A 4,731-nucleotide genomic window follows, 5' to 3' on the forward strand; every position below is an offset into this window, starting at 1 on the left:
CTGCCCTGATCCTGGATGAGTCAATAAATGAGAAAACCAGTGGGTGCTGAAGTGAATGGTTTCATTGGATGTTCACTTGGAATAGAGGATTGAGACAAGTACGTGTTCTGCCATGGTTATATTTGATAACACTTATTGCTACCCAAAAACCTACAGGTAGAGAGTCAAGCCCCAAGGCTGCATGTGGGAATTTAGAATCATGCAAAACTGGGCTCAAAAGGATATTAAAAGTCACTTCATTTACTAACACCAAAGCAGGATCAGTATAGCTAAACTGACGGGTTTTTTCTGGCCTGTTTTTGAAGACCTTCTGTGGTATTTCTCAGCAGTCCTGGACTGATCTGAGGCTTTAGGTATATAGGTTTTTCTTAGTTATCCCAAAGATCTTAAAAAGCAGATGGTCAAGATTCATGGCTTGATCTTTACTTCTTAGTAACTGCTGCTCAAGTCATCATACCTGCAAATTTACATGCCCTGGACGGGCTAATCCCATGTCTCCAATGATATGTGAAAAGGAACTATATACACAAGTTCTAAGACTACTTCATCTCTGCAGAACCTCTGCATGTGCTACCATTGAGAATGAGGATCTAGCTGATCAAAGGCCAAATGAAATCATAAACTCATGCTTTAAACTGTATAGTTGATCTGCAATCACTCAATAAAAATGTTTCCTTTCCAGAATCCTTCAAGGTCCCTGTTGCCCATTAAATAATTTTCATACTGAACTTGAGAAAAATTTCAAAAGTTTCCCTATTCACTCTACTTATCAAACTCAGAATACTCGTAATACTGATAATTCCATCTTTCCATATAGCCCATTTCTTCCAAAACACCCCAAAACTCTGAAACAAACAAATCAATGAAACTCTCCCAAAGAAGATGACAGTCTGAGTGAAGTTCTCTATTTTCTTCATCATGAGAAAGGAAAAGAGTTAAAGGCTTCCTGAAGTCTACTGGGATTTTTTTCCCCGTTCTCAAGCAAAAGGTACTCATGATGAATGACAGGAAAGAATTTTAACAGGGAGAGAAATAACAATTTATTGCAGAAGAGAAATGATTAAGCCGTGTGACAGGGAGAAGAAATATGATTTCAGAAAAGATGCCCAAGGATGAGTTTCAGAAAGGTGCTTCCACTTTCCTGATAGTCAGTGTTCTCATAAGGTGTTTACAGAGATAGGGTACAGATAAGTAAAGTGTCACATAAGCTAGGGCAGTGGCAAGATTAAAATACACCAGGAGCCGTAAAGCATTGCAGGAATACATTTCTGCAATGTAACTTAGTCACAACCCCCAGCATAACCCCGGAACCAGGCATTTTTCAGATTTGAAGTCTGAAGTCATTTTGAACGTTACTCAGTTGACTCAGAGAAACAAATATCAGTTCAGAACTGCAGCCTTCCTCAAGGGAATTTGGGTCAACAGTATCAAAGATTACTCTCATTATAACTAAAGTGATACGCAATTTAATGAAGAATCCAAGTATAAAAGTACTTTGCCAACACACATCAACAGTATTTATTCTACAGTTTTGGTATTCATGAGAATACAGCAGAAAAGGTGCATGATTTAGATCATAAAGAATGCCAAAGTAAACCCAAATTAGTTTAAGGGGAAGTGTGATAGGGAGGAAAAAATGTGGTGTTGATCCTAGTTCAAAAGCACAGCATGAGAATACAAAAAATCCAGTTTGGCACATGGCATTGCCAACACCAGGCCCCAGGACACTTCACGAATCTTGGTGACAAGGTCCGCTTCTTTGAATATAATTTGTGTGTGTCTGTCCGGCTCTTTTGCAACCCCAGTTTGCTCCCAGCCCCTGATATTTCATAAAAAAACAAAACAACACAACAAAATAGGACTACCCTATTTTAGCTGCCAAATAAACTTGGCCTTGAGAAAATATTATAGATATGGAAAAAAAGTGTATTGACTTTCGAAAACTCATGAGATGGTAGTCATGGAAGATGAGAAGAAGTAGGACACTGATGACTGCAGGACTTCACTCAAAGTAGGGGAATAACACAGCTAAGAAGAGAAAAGCTGCAGGCTACATGCAAGAACTTTACTTCTGGATTTGCTTTCCAGGAGCTCAACCACAGTCGTCAAAATCCAATATTACCTTTTTCAGGTGGTCCAAATATTTTATAAGCAATACGGTGGTCATCAATAAATTCTTAGTTACGCCTAAAAAATTACATTGGATTGTGTTCTTCCTCAATATTTAGGATGTCTATAAGGGGTTTAATGGTGACTATATTGCCTTGGGAGGCCTACTGAGAGAGCCTCTTCTAGATAATTTAAGAAATCTTTAGACTGTCAAAGCAGAATAGCAGTAACTTACATTGCAAATACAAGAATGAATATTTTAAAGAGTTAAATTTGTAAGGATCTTTCTTTTCGCTGTTCCCATGGTCTAATGTAATACTGAGCAGACTATGCTGGGGGATAATTTACTGGACCACATCCTGCTTCCGTTGAAATTAATGGCATAAACGTTACTGATGTAAGTAGGCCCAGGATGGTGCTCACACTGGAAAACTACTAGGTTAATGAGGAAGGCAAGTGAGGAAGAAGTTTTCAAGAAAAAAAATGGAGTTTAATATACTAGATATGTTTAATTTGCCAAATTTCACACAATTTTACAAGATCAAAAGTGATGGCAAAAATTAACTTCTAGTTCTCTATGTAAGCAACTTGAATCTTTTCTTCAGACAGCAGCACAATGTGAAGCCCAGGGATTTAAAGTACTTTTTCAAATTTTACATGATTGATAATTTTTTTGGAATTGTGATTTAAAGGACACCAGGATAAAACAACAGAATTTATAGAGGGGAAAATGTATTGGGTTTTTTCATTTTTTAGTTTCTCTGTTTTTTAATTCAAAAACTCTCAATACAGAGAGGATACTTTAAATGACAGCAAGCATATAAATTAGTAGCTGCAAAGCAGGTGGATTAAGTATGGCATGTGCATTCACTGCTAGCACAGATAGCCACTGAACACTGACAGCAGTGTTTTAAGAATGCACATTCCTCTAAAGATTTTTTCTCTTTTTTCCAGTAACTGATGAAAAACTTGGAGACTTTTAGAGACAAGATTGGCCAAATGACAAGGTTAATTGTTGTGGCCAATTGGTAATGCTGCATTCAATCTGTTTGATACACAAGACATTTATAAGATGATATACAAGACAATAGCTGAACTGTCTTGAAAAAATACTCGAGGGGGTGGGGAGCAGGTTGTTGGTTTGGGGGTTTTTTGTTTGTTTTTATATGGAGGTTCTATTATATTTGGGTTGCTCTAAAATCTCATCATTAAAAATCACAATGTAAGGAAGGTTATAAATTTTTAAATAACCCAAAGGTGGGTGGATACAGGAATGTATACATATGCATACCCAAATATTGATAGGATGCTTACATGATACAGATGTAAAATAAAACTAATTCTCCATTTTCACCTTAAAAATTCAGCTACTATGTACTTGACCATACATAAAAGTAATTATGGATAGAAGGAATCAGCTACTAACTGCATGTAATCAGTTCTCTACTACTCTCTTGAAAATGTATAAGGATCTGTAAAAGCAAATAAAACTTGAAAAGCAGATATACTTCTTTCAAATTCCATTTTCAATTGAGGATGGTAATTCAGTATTAAAACTGCTTCTGTTCACTAATATGAGGAGGCCATTGGTTAAAGATTGAGTGACCTCACTGAGAAGTTTGGGCATTGTTGGAAGACTTCCCCTGTCACAGGGGGCTATAAATTGGGTCCAGTGTCTAAACAATCACTCTTTTACATCAGGTAACATTGTTCATTGTTAAGTAAAAAGTGTATGAATTTTGTTTAGCATTGATATTCTTTATACACAAATGTATTATATCTGATTCTTTTAGAAAACTTGGAATATATGGATTAAAAAATTAGAATTATGTTAGGTTTTTATTTAGGGTTTTAGGGCCATGATGCAGCTGGAAGCTAGGGGAATCTGATAAGATTTTTGAAAAAAGGATAAAAGAAATTTCTTCCATATCCCTCCTGAAGTGCAAGTTTTACCCTGTCGTATATCCAGTTTTAATACTGGGCAGTTATAAAATTACAACCTATGCTGGAGCAGCTACAGCTACAAAGTGCCATAATTTGTTATTGTGACAAGCATGAGAAAATGCTTTGAACTATCAATTTTAGATATCTTTGTAATACTGTTTACATACTTTACATGAAAATGTCACAAGGGAAAGTCATATGGCAGTAGATTTATCAAAACTGCTTTGAAAGATTTTCATTGCACTGGGCACATATCCATAATTGACTTTTTGATAGCCAATTGTGTGAGGTTCAGCAAGGTCCTGTGCTGGGTCCTGCACTTGGGTCACAACAACCCCCTGCAACACTACAGGCTTGGGGGAGTGTGACTGGACAGCTGCCAGGAGGAAAAGGACCTGGGGGTGTTCATTGACAGGTACCTGAATAGGAGCCAGCAGCGTGGCCAAGGAGACCAACAGCATCCTGGCTTGTATCAGCAATAGCATGGCCAGCAGGAGCAGGGAAGTGATCGTCCCCCTGTGCAGCCTCACCAGGGCCAAGTACCTCAAATACTGTGTCCAGTTTCAGGCTCCTCGCTACAAGGAGGACATTGAGGTGCTGGAGCACGTCCTGAGAAGGACAATGAAGCTGGTGAAGGGTCCAGAGAACAAGTCTTATGAGGAGCAGCTGAGGGGACAG

At 37.8% G+C, this 4,731-nt stretch overlaps 1 protein-coding gene across 1 annotated transcript in view; it reads right to left on the bottom strand.

Moving 5' to 3' along the window:
- ELTD1 (EGF, latrophilin and seven transmembrane domain containing 1) overlaps positions 1-4,731 on the bottom strand; it is a 41,014-nt gene that overhangs the window by 35,298 nt on the left and 985 nt on the right. The gene's annotated exons all lie outside the window — the stretch shown is intronic.

Source organism: Buceros rhinoceros, unplaced genomic scaffold (assembly GCF_000710305.1).
Source record: "Buceros rhinoceros silvestris isolate BGI_N320 unplaced genomic scaffold, ASM71030v1 scaffold4040, whole genome shotgun sequence".
Classification (NCBI taxonomy): domain Eukaryota; kingdom Metazoa; phylum Chordata; class Aves; order Bucerotiformes; family Bucerotidae; genus Buceros; species Buceros rhinoceros.